Source organism: Triplophysa dalaica, chromosome 7 (genome assembly GCF_015846415.1).
Source record: "Triplophysa dalaica isolate WHDGS20190420 chromosome 7, ASM1584641v1, whole genome shotgun sequence".
NCBI lineage: Eukaryota > Metazoa > Chordata > Actinopteri > Cypriniformes > Nemacheilidae > Triplophysa > Triplophysa dalaica.
The window spans coordinates 1,292,941-1,314,470 of NC_079548.1; the positions used below are offsets into that span (position 1 = coordinate 1,292,941).

General features: G+C 33.7%; 1 pseudogene; it reads right to left on the reverse strand.

Annotated features, from left to right (window-relative positions):
• Positions 1-1,974: 1,974 nt before the first annotated feature.
• Positions 1,975-19,273, reverse strand: LOC130425717 (oocyte zinc finger protein XlCOF6-like; annotated as a pseudogene).
• Positions 19,274-21,530: the final 2,257 nt, after the last annotated feature.

Genomic DNA, 21,530 nt, shown 5'->3' on the forward strand with positions numbered 1-21,530 from the left:
TTTTACTAAAAACTTTCCCATGCTACTTAAGACTTATTGGTTTTATGATCCAGGGTCACATATATAAACTCCTGCATTTTGCCACAGTCTGTTCAAACACAAACATTTAATCTGTGTGTCGATGTACAGGAGAGTTTAAGATATTATCATAATGAATGAGGTGAAAAGTGAACTATCAGTCTGGAGTCTCATCACTAATGTGTTAATGATGAAGATCATCTGAAGACTGAAAGATCTATTAACACCCATCATGATGTAAATGTCTCAGGACACTTTAGAATGACTGTTGTTGATGACATGATACATGTTTATTACGTTTATACAGATTTAAAATGGAGGTTAAAAGAATGTTTTAAAGAGAATTGTTGATCAAAAATAATTTAAATGTTTTTTTTAAGCTCTCTGTGTGTAATGTTCCTTTATTGTATGTGTCATGTGACTCTGTATAAACTCTTGGGGGCAGTTTTGCAGACAGGGCTTAAGCCTGGTCTCTGACTAATTTAAACGTTAGAGATGCATTGATCGAAAACAACTTGCACTGAATTATCTTAAAACATAGGACTGCGATTGTTTTGTGTCAAGATGCACACAGTAATGTTTTTTGTAAAGTATGTTTTTAAATATAACTTCCTCATTTAACTAAGGCCTAGTCCTGGTTTAAGATAATCGTTCACTGGAAAACCGCCCTTGAAGTCACAGTGTTTTCTACACGTTTATTGAGGTTTTCATTGACATCCCTTGCATGTCTCACGACTACAAGAGCGATATTGCATTAGTATGATTTTGCAGATTATGAACATAAACATGAATGTTATAATACATACACAGCCTTTATTTTTCATCAGCAGTTTAAAGTTTTATTTCATGAAATTATCTGCCCTCACTAGAACATTTTTGTGTTTTATGATTATACATCAAACTCACAAACAACTGGAAATAACAAAATGTCTTCTGCACTTTTAATGAGGTTAGCAAGCATCTTGTCAGACTTTTTACTTTACGGATCGCTGTTAAAAAATGTTCTCTAGGTCAGTGGTTCTCAACTCCAGTACCCTGGGACCCCCGACACAATATTTTAGAGGTCTCCCTATTGAGCACATGAACAAGTTAATAATTTATGAAGAGTCATTAAGACTCTTAACAAGAGTCGTTTATGATGAACACTTGATTTTTGTCAGACTTAATTCCCCCTAATATGTATTTTTGTTATAGCATTTATTAAGAAAGGAGCAGAAATATAAGAGATTAAAAATAAATTGCTGAATCTTCCAGACATCAAGAATAAGGTTGAGTCTCAACAATGGTGACAAAAGTAATGTTGAGTTGTATCTTTTCTTCATCGCACAATGCATGCTGGGAGGCATGGATGAGTTCTGACCAATGCTGTTACTCACAATGCATTGGAGCGTGAAGCTTTCTTTTGTTGAGTTTCATTAGCTGATTCTTGATGTCTGAATGACTCGGGCAACACTTTTTTGTAATATTAAAACATTGAGCACTATTAAGTCAGACAATGATAAAACACACCTACACACTTACCTAAAAAGTCCACCACTGTAATTACTACTACCAGGAAGAGGACCAAATAATTTTGTCTGGCTGTTATAAATGCTTCAGAAACACACTAGTACAGCTGATATAAATAAATCAAGAGGAAGAGCCCCACTAATGGAAACACTAAACACTATTAAGGTTTTTGTTCTTATTGTTGATGTTTTCATAAGTGATTGTGTTAGTTAACAGCAGGTGTTCATCATAAGTGACTCAATCAACACTTTATTATCTCATGAACTTGTTCATGTGTTCAGGGAGTCGTCTAAGATATTGTGTCAGGGGGTCCTTGAGGATCAGGATTGAGAAACACTGCTCTAGATTCCCAAATTAAAGTCTTTTTACACCGATCTCATGTACAGTTTCTCTCCAGTGTGAATCCTCATGTGTGTTTTAAGATGATTTTCATATCTAAAATACTTCTCACACTTGATGACACAGAATTGTTTTTTCTCCGGTGTGAACTCTCACGTGTCCCTTAAGATCCCCTGTAGTTTTAAAGCTTGTTCCACACTCATGACACATGAATGGTTTCTCTCCAGTGTGAATCCTCATGTGGACCTTAAGGACACCTTTACTTGTGTAACTCTTTCCACACCGTTCACACTTATAGGGTTTCTCTCCGGTGTGAACTCTCATGTGTCCCTTAAGTTCCCCATTAGTTTTAAAGCTTGTTTCACATTGATCACACGTGTAGGGTTTCTCTCCAGTGTGAACTCTCATGTGTACCTCAAGGTAACCTTTATCTCTGAAACTCTTCACACACTGATCACATGAGTGGGGTTTCTCTCCAGTGTGAGTCTTCATGTGTCTATTAAGGTTACTGGTAGTTAAGAAATACTTTTCACACTGATGACACATGAAGGGTTTCTCTACAGTGTGAACTCTCATGTGTACCTGAAGGGCACCAGTACTTGAAAAACACTTTTCACACTGATGACATGGGAACAGTTTCTCTCCAGTGTGAACTATTGTGTGTGAACTAAGGTTCCTTAAGGTTGCAAAACTCTGTCCGCACTGAAGACATGCATGTGGTTTCTCTCCAGTGTGAATCCTCATGTGTACCTTAAGGACACCTTTACTTGTGTAACTCTTTCCACACCGATCACACTTGTAGGGTTTCTCTCCATTGTGAACTAGCATGTGTCCCTTAAGTTCCCCATTAGTTTTAAAGCTTGTTCCACACTGATCACACGTGTATGGTTTCTCTCCAGTATGAATCCTCGTGTGTCCCTTAAGATCCCCTTTACTTTTAAAGCTTGTTCCACACTGATCACATGTGTAGGGCTTCTCTCCAGTGTGAACTCTCATGTGCTTCTTAAGGGTACCGGTCCTTGAAAAACACTTTTCACACTGATGACATGGGAACAGTTTCTCTCCAGTGTGAACTATTGTGTGTGAAGTAAGGTTACTTAAGGTTGCAAAACTCTGTCCGCACTGAAGACATGCATGTGGTTTCTCTCCAGTGTGAATCCTCATGTGTACCTGAAGGTGACATTTATCTCTGTAACTCTTTTCACACTGATCACATGTGTGAGGTTTTTCTCCAGTGTGAGTTCTCATGTGTCTCTGAAGGACACTCTCATATATAAAAATCTTCTCACACTGATCACACGTGAATGATTTTTCTCCACTGTGAGTTCTCTTGTGTCTAACTTCTATGAAACTCTGTCCACAGGTTTTGTCTCTTGTTCTGAGACTTCCTTTATGTGAAACATTCTGTATTGTTTTCACATTCCCATCAGCATCATTCACTTCAGCTTCACTTTCTTGATTCAATTCCATCACATCTGAAATAAACAAAGTTAAATGTTAGACAACGTGCAGTTGTAAAATGTTATACAACAGCTCTTTCTGGTTCTCGAATCTGATTGGCTGAGAGCCGTGTGATATTCCACCAATATATGCAATATATAGCATATTTAACAGGCGTGATGGTTTGGAATTAGTAACAGAGATTATGCGGGGTTGGAATTATATGGAATCATATTGGTAGCAATTTCCAATTTGAAAAGCAATACGCAAAATGGCAATGCAGTATGTAAAATGAATTGTGTATTTAAATATACATTTTAAATAACATATGTGCAACATGAGGTACAAAATAAAATTCAATAGCATCAATTACATTTGTCAGTTCTTACACTTCTTTTAATATGTTATTTAAATGGATATTTTTAACGCTCTTTACGTTGCAAAATTAAAATGAATATGCATTCCCAGGATTGATCATGTATGTTTAAGACTGTTGCAAATGATCATTCAAATGTTATTTCCCTAAATGCATTAACAGGTTAAACATTTGGGATTGTATTTTCATTTACACAGAGCGTAGGATGTTGCAAAATTCAATGTGGACTTGAAAATGCATTTCGAGCTGACCACGCCCCCTCCCCAATACAGCTTGGTCTTGCTTTTGTAAAAATATATTAAAAGGAAATTGAGCAGGGAACTAAGAACGGATCCATTTGTTTTGAATATGATTCTATTTAATCTTTCCAGATTTTGTATAAAGAAAGTTATTACCACATTATATATTTTAGTGCACTCATCCCTGTGTTTCCTCAATGCTCATTTTCTGTTTATATGACTGAACTACAGCCACTAATTCATTAAATGAAAGCTGTATTATTCCTCAAGTGTCAATAATAAAGATTAAAAACAGAAACCAACCTCTTTGTTCCTCAGTATGTTCATCTTTCATTCTGTATAGTTCTGGATCTCTCATGTTCTCAAGCTTCTTCTCCTCCAGCAACAGTATGAAGAACTCCTGAAGTGATTTATTCACATTTATTGGTGGATTGCTGTAGGAGGAGCTTCACTGAACGTGTCAATCACTGTCGGGTGTGAACAGGAGATGTTTGACACATATTGTCATTAAAAGCTTCTTACTGGACTCTTGTGTTTCAGGATTTTATTGTTCCAGATAAATATTCATCTGTTTATTTCTTTAGTGTAAACTAGACTATGAAGCTCTGGTGGATAGTGAGCGCTCACAAAGCATCCGTTCACAACTGAAGGAATATTTAATTCACCAGATCTTGATAACACACAAGTCGATGTGATTCTAAACAAAAACACAATATTTACAATTAATAAAGACACAAATAACACAGTTCATTTATAAAAGCATTGACTGATATAAACATGACAGTTATTTTAGTCACGTCATCTTACTTTACACTATTTATGAGTTCTTACTATGACTGATGTTATTTACTACATAGAAATATTCATGAGAAGAGAAGACATGAAATAACTTTATTACTGATATAATCATAGAAATAACTTTATATTACTGACATGATCATAGAAATAACTTTATATTACTGACATGATCATAGAAATAACTTTATATTACTGACATGATCATAGAAATAACTTTATATTACTGACATGATCATAGAAATAACTTTATATTACTGACACGATCATAGAAATAACTTTATATTACTGACATGATAATAGAAATAACTTTATATTACTGACACGATCATAGAAATAACTTTATATTACTGACACGATCATAGAAATAACTTTATATTACTGACACGATCATAGAAATAACTTTATATTACTGACACGATCATAGAAATAACTTTATATTACTGACAGGATCATAGAAATAACTTTATATTACTGACATGATCATAGAAATAACTTTATATTACTTACATGATCATAGAAATAACTTTATATTACTGACACGATCGTAGAAATAACTTTATATTACTGATATAATCATAGAAATAACTTTATATTACTTACATGATCATAGAAATAACTTTATATTACTGACACGATCGTAGAAATAACTTTATATTACTGATATAATCATAGAAATAACTTTATATAACTGATATAATCATAGAAATAACTTTATATTACTTACATGATCATAGAAATAACTTTATATTACGGACATAATCATAGAAATAACTTTATATTACTGATATAATCATAGAAATAACTTTATATTACTTACATGATCATAGAAATAACTTTATATTACTGACATAATCATAGAAATAACTTTATATAACTGATATAATCATAGAAATAACTTTATATTACTTACATGATCATAGAAATAACTTTATATTACGGACATAATCATAGAAATAACTTTATATTACTGATATAATCATAGAAATAACTTTATATTACTTACATGATCATAGAAATAACTTTATATTACTGACATAATCATAGAAATAACTTTATATTACTGATATGATCATAGAAATAACTTTATATTACTGACACGATCATAGAAATAACTTCATATTAATGACACGATCATAGAAATAACTTTATATTACTGACATGATCATAGAAATAACTTTATATTACTGACACGATCATAGAAATAACTTTATATTACTGACATGATCATAGAAATAACTTTATATTACTGATATAATCATAGAAATAACTTTATTTAACTGATATGATCATAGAAATAACTTTATATTACTGACACGATCATAATAATAACTTTATATTACTGATATGATCATAGAAATAACTTTATATTACTGACACGATCATAATAATCACTTTATATTACTGACATGATCATAGAAATAACTTCATATTACTGACACGATCATAGAAATAACTTTATATTACTGACATGATCATAGAAATAACTTTATATTACTGACACGATCATAGAAATAACTTTATATTACTGATATAATCATAGAAATAACTTTATATTACTGACATGATCATAGAAATAACTTTATATTACTGACACGATCATAGAAATAACTTTATATTACTGACATGATCATAGAAATAACTTTATATTACTGACATGATCATAGAAATAACTTTATGTTACTGACATGATCATAGAAATAACTTTATATTACTGACATGATCATAGAAATAACTTTATATTACTGACACGATCATAGAAATAACTTTATATTACTGACATGATCATAGAAATAACTTTATATTACTGACACGATCATAGAAATAACTTTATGTTACTGACAAGATCATAGAAATAACTTTATATTACTGACAGGATCATAGAAATAACTTTATATTACTGACATGATCATAGAAATAACTTTATATTACTGACACGATCATAGAAATAACTTTATATTACTGATATGATCATAGAAATAACTTTATATTACTGACATGATCATAGAAATAACTTCATATTACTAACACGATCATAGAAATAACTTCATATTACTGACACGATCATAGAAATAACTTTATATTACCGACATGATCATAGAAATAACTTTATATTACGGACATAATCATAGAAATAACTTTATATTACTGATATAATCATAGAAATAACTTTATATTACTTACATGATCATAGAAATAACTTTATATTACTGACATGATCATAGAAATAACTTTATATTACTGACACGATCATAGAAATAACTTTATATTACTGACATAATCATAGAAATAACTTTATATAACTGATATGATCATAGAAATAACTTTATATTACTGATATGATCATAGAAATAACTTTATATTACTGACACGATCATAGAAATAACTTTATATTACTGACACGATCATAGAAATAACTTTATATTACTGACACGATCATAGAAATAACTTTATATTACAGATAGGATCATAGAAATAACTTTATATTACTGACAGGATCATAGAAATAACTTTATATTACTGACATGATCATAGAAATAACTTTATATTACTTACATGATCATAGAAATAACTTTATATTACTGACACGATCGTAGAAATAACTTTATATTACTGATATAATCATAGAAATAACTTTATATTACTTACATGATCATAGAAATAACTTTATATTACTGACACGATCGTAGAAATAACTTTATATTACTGATATAATCATAGAAATAACTTTATATAACTGATATAATCATAGAAATAACTTTATATTACTTACATGATCATAGAAATAACTTTATATTACTGACATAATCATAGAAATAACTTTATATTACTGATATAATCATAGAAATAACTTTATATTACTGATATAATCATAGAAATAACTTTATATTACTGACATGATCATAGAAATAACTTTATATTACGGACATAATCATAGAAATAACTTTATATTACTGATATAATCATAGAAATAACTTTATATTACTTACATGATCATAGAAATAACTTTATATTACTGACATAATCATAGAAATAACTTTATATAACTGATATAATCATAGAAATAACTTTATATTACTTACATGATCATAGAAATAACTTTATATTACGGACATAATCATAGAAATAACTTTATATTACTGATATAATCATAGAAATAACTTTATATTACTTACATGATCATAGAAATAACTTTATATTACTGACATAATCATAGAAATAACTTTATATTACTGATATGATCATAGAAATAACTTTATATTACTGACACGATCATAGAAATAACTTCATATTAATGACACGATCATAGAAATAACTTTATATTACTGACATGATCATAGAAATAACTTTATATTACTGACACGATCATAGAAATAACTTTATATTACTGACATGATCATAGAAATAACTTTATATTACTGATATAATCATAGAAATAACTTTATTTAACTGATATGATCATAGAAATAACTTTATATTACTGACACGATCATAATAATAACTTTATATTACTGATATGATCATAGAAATAACTTTATATTACTGACACGATCATAATAATCACTTTATATTACTGACATGATCATAGAAATAACTTCATATTACTGACACGATCATAGAAATAACTTTATATTACTGACATGATCATAGAAATAACTTTATATTACTGACACGATCATAGAAATAACTTTATATTACTGATATAATCATAGAAATAACTTTATATTACTGACATGATCATAGAAATAACTTTATATTACTGACACGATCATAGAAATAACTTTATATTACTGATATAATCATAGAAATAACTTTATATTACTGACATGATCATAGAAATAACTTTATATTACTGACACGATCATAGAAATAACTTTATATTACTGACATGATCATAGAAATAACTTTATATTACTGACATGATCATAGAAATAACTTTATGTTACTGACATGATCATAGAAATAACTTTATATTACTGACATGATCATAGAAATAACTTTATATTACTGACACGATCATAGAAATAACTTTATATTACTGACATGATCATAGAAATAACTTTATATTACTGACACGATCATAGAAATAACTTTATATTACGGACATAATCATAGAAATAACTTTATATTACTGATATAATCATAGAAATAACTTTATATTACTTACATGATCATAGAAATAACTTTATATTACTGACATGATCATAGAAATAACTTTATATTACTGACACGATCATAGAAATAACTTTATATTACTGACATAATCATAGAAATAACTTTATATAACTGATATGATCATAGAAATAACTTTATATTACTGATATGATCATAGAAATAACTTTATATTACTGACACGATCATAGAAATAACTTTATATTACTGACACGATCATAGAAATAACTTTATATTACTGACACGATCATAGAAATAACTTTATATTACAGATAGGATCATAGAAATAACTTTATATTACTTACATGATCATAGAAATAACTTTATATTACTGACACGATCGTAGAAATAACTTTATATTACTGATATAATCATAGAAATAACTTTATATTACTTACATGATCATAGAAATAACTTTATATTACTGACACGATCGTAGAAATAACTTTATATTACTGATATAATCATAGAAATAACTTTATATAACTGATATAATCATAGAAATAACTTTATATTACTTACATGATCATAGAAATAACTTTATATTACGGACATAATCATAGAAATAACTTTATATTACTGATATAATCATAGAAATAACTTTATATTACTTACATGATCATAGAAATAACTTTATATTACTGACATAATCATAGAAATAACTTTATATAACTGATATAATCATAGAAATAACTTTATATTACTTACATGATCATAGAAATAACTTTATATTACGGACATAATCATAGAAATAACTTTATATTACTGATATAATCATAGAAATAACTTTATATTACTTACATGATCATAGAAATAACTTTATATTACTGACATAATCATAGAAATAACTTTATATTACTGATATGATCATAGAAATAACTTTATATTACTGACACGATCATAGAAATAACTTCATATTAATGACACGATCATAGAAATAACTTTATATTACTGACATGATCATAGAAATAACTTTATATTACTGACACGATCATAGAAATAACTTTATATTACTGACATGATCATAGAAATAACTTTATATTACTGATATAATCATAGAAATAACTTTATTTAACTGATATGATCATAGAAATAACTTTATATTACTGACACGATCATAATAATAACTTTATATTACTGATATGATCATAGAAATAACTTTATATTACTGACACGATCATAATAATCACTTTATATTACTGACATGATCATAGAAATAACTTCATATTACTGACACGATCATAGAAATAACTTTATATTACTGACATGATCATAGAAATAACTTTATATTACTGACACGATCATAGAAATAACTTTATATTACTGATATAATCATAGAAATAACTTTATATTACTGACATGATCATAGAAATAACTTTATATTACTGACACGATCATAGAAATAACTTTATATTACTGATATAATCATAGAAATAACTTTATATTACTGACATGATCATAGAAATAACTTTATATTACTGACACGATCATAGAAATAACTTTATATTACTGACATGATCATAGAAATAACTTTATATTACTGACATGATCATAGAAATAACTTTATGTTACTGACATGATCATAGAAATAACTTTATATTACTGACATGATCATAGAAATAACTTTATATTACTGACACGATCATAGAAATAACTTTATATTACTGACATGATCATAGAAATAACTTTATATTACTGACACGATCATAGAAATAACTTTATGTTACTGACAAGATCATAGAAATAACTTTATATTACTGACAGGATCATAGAAATAACTTTATATTACTGACATGATCATAGAAATAACTTTATATTACTGACACGATCATAGAAATAACTTTATATTACTGATATGATCATAGAAATAACTTTATATTACTGACATGATCATAGAAATAACTTCATATTACTAACACGATCATAGAAATAACTTCATATTACTGACACGATCATAGAAATAACTTTATATTACTGATATGATCATAGAAATAACTTTATATTACTGACATGATCATAGAAATAACTTTATATTACTGACATGATCATAGAAATAACTTCATATTACTGACATGATCATAGAAATAACTTTATATTACTGACATGATCATAGAAATAACTTCATATTACTGACACGATCATAGAAATAACTTTATATTACTGATATGATCATAGAAATAACTTTATATTACTGACACGATCATAGAAATAACTTTATATTACTGACATGATCATAGAAATAACTTTATATTACTGACATGATCATAGAAATAACTTTATATTACTGACATGATCATAGAAATAACTTTATATTACTGACATGATCATAGAAATAACTTTATATTACTGACACGATCATAGAAATAACTTCATATTACTGACACGATCATAGAAATAACTTTATATTACTGACATGATCATAGAAATAACTTTATATTACTGACATGATCATAGAAATAACTTTATATTACTGACACGATCATAGAAATAACTTCATATTACTGACACGATCATAGAAATAACTTTATATTACTGACACGATCATAGAAATAACTTTATATTACTGATATAATCATAGAAATAACTTTATATTACTGACATGATCATAGAAATAACTTTATATTACTGACACGATCATAGAAATAACTTTATATTACTGACATGATCATAGAAATAACTTTATATTACTGACACGATCATAGAAATAACTTTATATTACTGACATGATCATAGAAATAACTTTATATTACTGATATGATCATAGAAATAACTTTATATTACTGACATGATCATAGAAATAACTTTATATTACTGATATAATCATAGAAATAACATCAGCTGAACCATTATATACTGTGAGAATAAAGCATAAATAACTCCATTCCATTCCATTTTCTACCGCTTATCTGAACTACCTCGGGTCACGGGGAGCCTGCGCCTATCTCAGGAGTCATCGGGCATCAAGGCAGGATACACCCTGGATGGAGTGCCAACCCATCGCAGGGCACACACACACACTCACTCATTCACTCACGCACACGCACACCCTACGGACAATTTCATAAATAACTCACTTCTAATTAAACAATTGTATTAAAGTTTAATATTACACATGAACTGAATTATTTTACTCAAGAATCACTGTGTGTTCATCATTTTACTACTTTTAGAGTATTTATCGTCGTTCCATTAGCTAAAGATGCTACAGCTAACAATAGAGCAAACACGACTGAAAATATCATATGACACATTAAAACCATCCATCCATACATCTTCTTCCGCTTATCCGGGGCCGGGTCGCGGGGGCAGCAGTCTAAGCAGGGATGCCCAGACTTCCCTCTCCCTAGACACTTCCTTCAGCTCCTCCGGGGGGACACCGAGCCGTTCCCAGGCCAGCCGGGAGACATAGTCCCTCCAGCGTGTCCTAGGTCTTCCCCGGGGTCTCCTCCCGGTGGGACATGCCCAGAACACCATCCCGGGAAGGCGTCCAGGGGGCATCCGGAAAAGATGCCAGAGCCACCTTAGCTGGCCCCTCTCGATGTGGAGGAGCAGCGGATCAACTCTGAGCTCCTCCCGAGTGACAGAGCTTCTCACCCTATCTCTAAGGGATCGCCCAGCCACCCTGCGGAGAAAGCTCATTTCGGCCGCCTGTATCCGGGATCTTGTTCTTTAGTTCATGACCCACAGCTCATGACCATAGGTGAGTGTTGGAACGTAGATTGACCGGTAAATCGAGAGCTTCGCCTTGCGGCTCAGCTCCTTCTTCACCACGACAGAACGGGACAGCGACCGCATTACTGCAGAAGCTGCACCGATCCGTCTGTCAATCTCCCGTTCACAGTTTATTCAAAAACAAATGTCTAATCTCTGTCTCAATTTACGTGTTTAAGGTATTATCATAATGAATGAGGTGAAAAGAGAACTATCAGTCTGGAATAATGAAGTTTTTCAACAGGTCTATTAACACTGATTGTAGTGGCAAAAGCAATGTTGGGTTTTTCCTGTAACCCCCTGTTACTGTTTTCGACAACCGGGAGAATGCAAATGTAGGGTCAGACTCACAGCCCAAATCCAAGAAAATCCAAGAGTGTTTGTAGTTGAAGGTTGCTGGTGTTTATTGTAAAATAGATAGAGTAAAAGTGGCTAAACAAAAAAATGAGAACTGTTTTAAATGTCTTTAAATATTCCTTTGTGGCTCTTTCTCCTATAAGCCAAGCTTTCCGGTATCGCAGATCCAGGCCGAGGTCAAAGACCGTATCTGCTGGCACTTCTTCTCCCTCACCATGTTCTACCTGCTCCAACTTATAGGGTGGCGCGCCCCCTGGCTTTTTGGAAGGTGTACTACCCAAAAGCAATAGAAAAGACAACTATAAGTAAATTATGGAACCAAAAACAAACTCAAATGCGGCTCCTACACTGATGTTTAAAAATGCTCCTTGAATTCTTCCCACTGAGCAACAGGAGACCAGAATGTCAGAATCAACTTTTGAATGAAACTAAATGATACTTAAAATTAGTTTTCATTGGGTATAAATTGTTAACATCTGGGTTTGGTTCTTTGTCGACCCATCAACAATTATATATATAGTTGTATTTATTATATTAAACTAGTAAAACACCAACTAAACTACACAACACTATGTCTTATTTACACAAGAACATTGATTATAAATGTTTAATTTGAAAAAAGGAAAATTCTGTATTGTTAATTATAGAGTTTAAATAAGAAAAGAAAAGGTATTTAATCCCTCAGCTCATTTATTATATAATTAAAGTGTTGCACATTATTTTGGTGTAAACTGCAGAGATAGGTTAAGTATTTTGTAAAACTGCTTTTATCACATAATTAGAAACACCACATGAATCACATGTTTGTCACTTATTTTAGGTGTCGCATCAGGGTGGAGTTCAGGACGACTAAATGTTTTTTACACTGAAACAGTTGTGCGTTGAACACCTTGTTCTGATGACGCACCACTTGCAACTATAGCAGCTCAGAAGGCTTTCTTTGTGTTCTTTCTGAAGAATTAGCTCATATCCTCATTTATTATATAATTAAAGACTTTGATTTCTTGTTGAATGAATCAATTTAAAATAGAGTAAAAATTATTGCAGATATCGAAGCGAATAACTGTCAAATTTTATTAATTGTGTTTTTATAAAACTGTTTTCAACATTTGACTTTTGTTCAATAACTAAAAGAAAAGTTTAGAATAATAAATTCAATAACACGATAACTTTATTTTATCAATCATTTGGATTAGACAAACTCAAAGTCCCTGCTCTGAATAATATCGTCAACAGTTTCAGTAAAGTAAGAAGGTGTGTCTTTGACTTTCATAGTCGTCCATTTGTTTACATCACACCATTTAACATTCTCTCTATCTGCACTCCACCTGCATGTAGAGAAAATGAATGAAACACGTCTTCATGAATCTCACATATAAGCAGATAAACAGATGTAATCTAACACAGTAGATGAATAATAAAACTGTCTCAGGATGTAAAGCGTCTCTCCTCTCATGAGTTCAGAGAGAAGAGTTTGTTTAAAGCCTGCAGTAATGTAGCACAAGTCCTACGCCCAACACTGTAAAACACACAATGCCGGGTTCTAGCTGTGTGCACACTTCATCCATCCCATAATGATGACGTTCTCATCCTCTCTCTATAATAATCAACTGTATGTGTATAGACATCAAGTCGTGAGCTTAACTTCAGAAGAAGAATTAATCAAATCCTCTGGTGGTTTTCACTCGTGTTTGTCTGCAGCGATCCCAAAGGTTTACACTTGTTGTGTTCATTTCATTGTGTGTTATCCGTACTTCACACATTAACACATTACACACACATGCAGTGTTGAGCCCTGATGCTCTCGTGAACACGCACTGGAAACTAACACAGAAGTCAGACTGTAGTTGAATATATGGTGTTTTTATTTGATTTCACACAAACGTCTCCTCGTCACTTTCTATAATTCGAGCTGAACCACTGAAGTGATGTGGACTATTCGAATGATGTCTTTACACTCTTTAAATGCTTTGAAGCTTGGTTTCATTGATGTCTATAGGGAAAGTTCCTAGACCTCTTCAAAACAATCTTAATTTGTGTCACCTTGAGGGTGAGTAATTCATGACAAAGTATCTTTTAAGAAATCCTATTTCCCCATTTCCTATCTTATTATATTTCCCATCCCAATGAAATTGAGTTACTGAGTGCGTTTACATGCATGAAAAAAAACTGACATCAATCAAAAATTATCTTGAAAGAACCCTGTTTTATAAACCAGCTACGCAGGAAACAACTGTTACATTGAAGTTTGAGACTGGGAGGGTTTCTTGCATGCAGTGACTACTCTATCTAGTCATTAAAAATGCAGTGGGAAAACAGTGAGAAGATCTACTTTTATATCTCATATCATGCCCGCAGTACCTGGATATGTAACAATAGTTCTTCATTTTGATGTTTCTACATCAACTGCATGATGACAGAGGGGACTTTTATGCGTTATTTTACAATTACTTCCGTTTGGGACTTTTACTATTGCGCTGTCAGACATGCGCGCATAAACAAAACTGAGAGAAACACGGTAAAAGCATTTACATGCAACACAAAATCGTGTTAATTGGAAAAAAACTACCTCTGCCGAGCAGGTTTTGCGCCTTTTATGAGCATTCCCTAATTAAAGAAAAGTGTTTTTCGGGAATACATGATCTTACACGTTATCAGCTTATTAAGCATAATGGGAGTAAAGGTCTATGCACATACAGTCCATAATTTTCAAATGTGATTTTCCGCAAATTTCAGACTTAATGTGCAATGGGCTTAAGACTGTGCATGTAAACACACTCACTTATATGTGACCCTGTCTCTCAAACCTCAACTGAAGTCAATATTGGTTTTAAAGACATGATGATCATTATCGTAACTCGAGACTAGAGGTCGACCGATATGCGTTTTTCAGGCCGATACCGATACTGATTATTTCTATGCAAACTAGACCGATAACCGATATTTTGAACCGATATATATATGGTGTAAAAACGTAAATTTATATAGAAATTAAGAACACATGCTCTGAAACATTTGAAACATTTTTAATTCTGACTGAGAAATCTTAATCATAACACTTATATTAATACTAACAAAAGAAAGAAGGGAGCACCCAGCAGAATTCTGTGAACATTTTGTAAACCACAAGCAACACAGTAAAAAACAACAAGCAACAAATGAAAAAATGAATTGAATGTAACAAATTATATTTACTTTAACTTTAACATTGCATACAATACTATTCAATTAATCATTTAGCTAATCATTGGATTAACTAGCACAATTTGAATTTATATAATAAGTGTAAATAATTGAATTGCCTTCATAGCTTTATTGTGTATGTTGTTGAAAAGACCGCAATATTTTCATGAAGCTATATAACATTAAAAGCATATTTTAGGCACACTTTAGTACATAAGCCTATTCCTTGATTGAATTGTCGGCAAGACGGGAATTTAATCACAGCCATGTGTGTCTCTGAACAATTATGTGTATAAATAAGTTGCGAAATATAACTCGATCTAACATTTGTCGCGAGCAGCTTGAGATTGCGGAGTCTATCTGGTGTGTGTGTGTGTGTGCTCGCGTGCATGAGAGTGCTCTGACTGAAGACCGACGATCGTTGATTCAAGTTCTTTATGCTTTAAAATGTCTTGTATTTTTGAAATGGCGTCATTTTAAGTGACGTGCAAAACGCCAGCTTGATCAATTACAAGAAACGCGTGTGCAGTGTGCTGCTCGCTTGCAGAGCAAATCATTGTTATACTGAGGATGTGAATTATATCTACATGATAATAATGGGTAAATCCCGCGGAACCTGCAGGAAACCCGCAAAGCTGCTCCGAAATTCAGGCACTAATTATATTGAAGTGTTTTGCATCTTCAGTGTAGTGGATTGTGATTTATTTCAACGTCTGATGCTGCTTTACCTCATAGAGCATGAACCCGAAGCAGCGCTTTCGGTGTGACAGTGAAAAAAGACTTTCTGTTCCGCAGCCTCCCGTGTTGATTGGCCGGACTCGTGACTTAGTCCCAACAAATCAGAGGGGCAGTGGGCGGGCATTACTCTAGGCAAACCCCTAGAGTGACGTGTTCCGACTGCTCTCACTAAATCCTTGGCTGCGTCAGAGCCAAAAAGCGCATTTCAAAATAAAATGACTTTATCGGCAAATCGGCTTTGAAGATGATCGATATCGATTATCAGCTAAATCCTTAATATCGACGCCGATAATCGGCCAATTCGATAATCGGTCGACCACTACTCGAGACCAGTGACGATTCACAGTTACAAACAATGAAGTTACACTTCATCCACCACTATTCCATACCCAGTGCATTTTCAGTGATTCATCATGTAGGACATTACGGCTTTTTCCAAATACACACTCTTGCTGTCTTGGCCACTTGAGAGCACAAGTCTGTCCCATATTTAACAAATGCCAAAGTGTAGTTCCCTTAACGCACTCTTTCCTCTGAGCAGTATTCAGGGCTATCATGCATCATATTCGGGATGACTGCTTGCCGGGGTCCCGAGAGTTCATATCAGCACTCTTTAAAGTTACAGTTTGTAAAAAAATGGCGTTAGAGGGCACACGATCAAAACAAAACCGTGTCCCAGGTGAGAAATAATAACGGCTCACTTAGGATCTTCATGCCCACTAGAACACTTGGGTCAAATACAGGAAATAAGTGGTCAAGTGCACAGACTGCGAGTGTGGGTCTCTGGAAGTCAATAAATGTGCAAACCAGACTGTCAGTTTTGAGGGCTAGTATTTTATAAATGCGAAATTTCATAGCACCTTGGAGCCTGTTGATAAAAGCTTAAAATGAGCTAAAAGGAAGAGAAAAAAACATATATTTTCATGACATTATTACATTAGTTTTAAGCTGACTTTCAGTGGTTTCCCCCACAAACGTATTACCTTTGTGACCACATCTGGTGTGTTGGATGGTGGTCACCCTACTGACCACACGTAACAGGTTTTTCTCCAGTGTGACTTCTCTTGTGTCCCTGAAGGTAACCTTTATCTCTGTAACTCTTCCCACACTGATCACATGAGTATGTTTTTTCTCCAGTGTGAGTCTTCATGTGTCTCTTAAGGCCACTGGTAGTTGAAAATCTCTTTTCACACTGATGACACATGAAGGGTTTCTCTCCAGTGTGAACTCTCACATCTATCTTGAGTTGTGATGCAACAGTGAAACTCTTTCCACACTGATCACACGTGTATAGTTTCTCTCCAGTGTGAATCCTCATGTGTAACTTGAGTGTACTTTCATATCCAAACTTCTTCCCACACTGATCACATGAGTACGTTTTTTCTCCAGTGTGAGTCATCATGTGTTTCTTAAGGCCAGCGGTACTTGAAAAACACTTTTCACACTGCTGACACGGGAACGGTTTCTCTCCAGTGTGAACTCTCATGTGTTCTTGAAGCTGACTGCCAGTTCTAAATCTCTTTTCACACTGATGACACATGAAGGGTTTCTCTCCAGTGTGAACTCTCACATGGATCTTGAGTTGTGATGCAACAGTGAAACTCTTTCCACACTGATCACACGTGTATAGTTTCTCTCCAGTGTGAATCCTCATGTGTAACTTGAGTGTACTTTCATATCTAAACTTCTTCTCACACTGATGACATGATTTTTTCTTTCTCCAGAGTGGGTTCTCATGTGGTTCCTTAGGTTATTTCTACTTGTAAAACTCTTTCCACACTGTTGGCATGAGTAAGGTTTCTCTCCGGTGTGAATTCTCATGTGTGTCTTAAATTGACTTGAGCATCTGTAACTGTTTCCACACAGAAGGCATGTGAAGGGTTTCTCTCCAGTGTGGGATCTCATGTGTCTCTTCAGGTTACATATGAATGAAAAACTCTGTCAACACTGATCACAAGCAAATGGTTTCTCTCCAGTGTGAGATCTCATGTGTTCCTTAAGGTTCTCCAGATTTGCAAAACTCTTTTCACACTGATCACACGTGTGGGGTTTCTCTCCAGTATGAATCCTCATGTGTCTCTTAAGCTGACCGCGAGATCTAAAACTCTTCTTGCACTGATGACATGTAAATGGATTCTCTCCGGTGTGAACTCTCATGTGAAGCTTAAGATGACCAGACGCTGAAAAACTCTTTCCACACTGTTTACATTTACATTTAGTCATTTGGCAGACGCTTTTATCCAAAGCGACTTACAGTGCACTTATTACAGGGACAATCCCCCTGGAGCAACATGGAGTAAAGTGTCTTGCTCAAGGACACACTGGTGGTGGATGCTGGGATCGAACCAGCAACCTTTGATTTACCAGTTCAGTGGATTAACCCACCAGACCACCATCTCACTGTTGGCACGTGAATGGTTTCTCTCCCGTGTGAATTCTCATGTGACTCTTGAGGTTACCAAAAATTGTAAAACTCTTTCCACACAGTTGACATGTGAATGGTTTCTCTCCAGTGTGACTTCTCACGTGTATCTGAAGGACACTTTTACTTGTGAAACTCCTCCCACACTGTTGACATGTGAATGGTTTCTCTACAGTGTGATGTTTTATGTGTCTATTAAGTTGTGCTTCACCTGGAAAACTCTTTTGACACTGATGACATACTAATGGTTTTTCTTCACTGAGAGTTTTCATATGTTCAACCTCTGAGGATCTCTTTCCACTCTTTTTATCTTCTGTTCTCAGAATTCCTTTTCTTGAAACATTCTGTTTTGTTTTTTTCACATTCTGATGTTTCCCGTCTGCATCATTCACTTCCATAATTTCTGAAATAAACAAAATTAATATGTTACATGTTAAACTCATAGAGCGTTGCATCCATCCAACAGTTTACAGTTAAATCAGAGGTTTAAAAAGAGTTGTTGCGTGTGAAGACGCACAACATTCAGACAGCTTCCAGTTCTTCTAATAAGTTAAGCTACACTCATCGAGTACCTCACAGTCTCCAGCTAAATACATTTAATAAAACCATGGACTATCATCTTGTGAAGATGAAGAATAATTAAAACATTGGAACATCTTGGAAAGAGTGACCGTCAACGTACACGTGTGCTCATAAAAAACAACTGAATTACTCTCTTGTTACTAATTATTTTCCATATCCTATATCAAGCTTGAATAGTTAAGTGACTTAAGGACAAAACTTTTACGGCGGTTTCATGATAGTTCGTCCTGTTTGAAGCTTAAGAGTAACTAAGTAAGTTACCCTCCCGTGGACCCACCACCTGCAGGAGGGACCGTAAGGGGCCGGGGCAAAGTGGATCGGGCGGCAGTCGAAGGCGGGGGCCTCGACAACCCGATCCCTGACGCGGAATCTAGCTCTAGGGACATGGAACGTCACCTCTCTGACGGGGAAGGAGCCTGAGATTGTGCGTGAGGTTCAGAGATTCCGACTAGAAATAGTCGGGATCACCTCTACGCACAGCTTGGGCTCTGGAACCACTCTTCTCGAGGGAGGATGGACTCTTCACCACTATGGAGTTGACCATGGTGAGAGGCGGCGGGCTGGTGTGGGTTTGCTTATAGCCCCCCAGCTCAGCCGCCATGTGTTGGAGTTTACCCCGGTGAACGAGAGGGTCGCTTCCCTGCGCCTTCGGGTCGGGGATAGGTCTCTCACTGTCGTGTGTGCCTACGGGCAAAATGGCAGTGTAGAGTACCCGGCCTTCTTGGAGACTCTGGGAGGGGTGCTGGAAAGCGCCCCGACTGGGGACTCCGTCGTTCTGCTGGGGGACTTCAACGCCCATGTGGGCAACGACAGTGATACCTGGAGGGGCGTGATTGGGAGGAACAGCCCCCCTGATCTGAACCCGAGTGGTGATCTGTTATTGGACTTCTGTGCTAGTCACAGTTTGGCCATAACGAACACCATGTTCAAGCATAAGGGTGTCCATCAGTGCACATGGCACCAGGATACTCTTGGCCGGAGGTCAATGATCGACTTTGTGGTTGTTTCATCTGACCTACGGCCTTATGTCTTGGATACTTTCATAACTGCATTACCTCATCTACTGCACTGTAACTTCAATTACTGCACCAACTTCTCTACTGCACTGTAACTCATCTATTGCATAACTGCATCTATTGCATAACTAACTGCATCTACTCATCTATTGCACTATAACTTCAATAACTGCATTAACTCATCTACTGCACTGTGACCTTAATAACCGCATTAACGCATCTACTGCACTGTAACTTCAATAACTGCACTAACTCATCTACTGCACTGTAAATGTATAACTGCATCTACTCATGTATTGCACTATAACTTCAATAACTCATGTACTGCACTGTACCTTTAATAACCGCATCAACTCATCTACTGCACTGTAAATTTAATAGCTAATGTCTGTAACTAATGCACACTCAAGTCACTTGCTCTATTGTATAGTCTATATTGTTATCTGTTCATAACCACCTGTACATTAATGTTGACAGTATATAGCCTTCTGTCTATATTGTTCATAGTACATACCGATTGTCATATTTTCATAGTACATGCCCATTGTATAGTATTTTCCTAATATTGTATTCTGTATTTAATCACACTGTATATCCTGCACTTGCTAATTGCACTTCTGGTTAGACCTAAA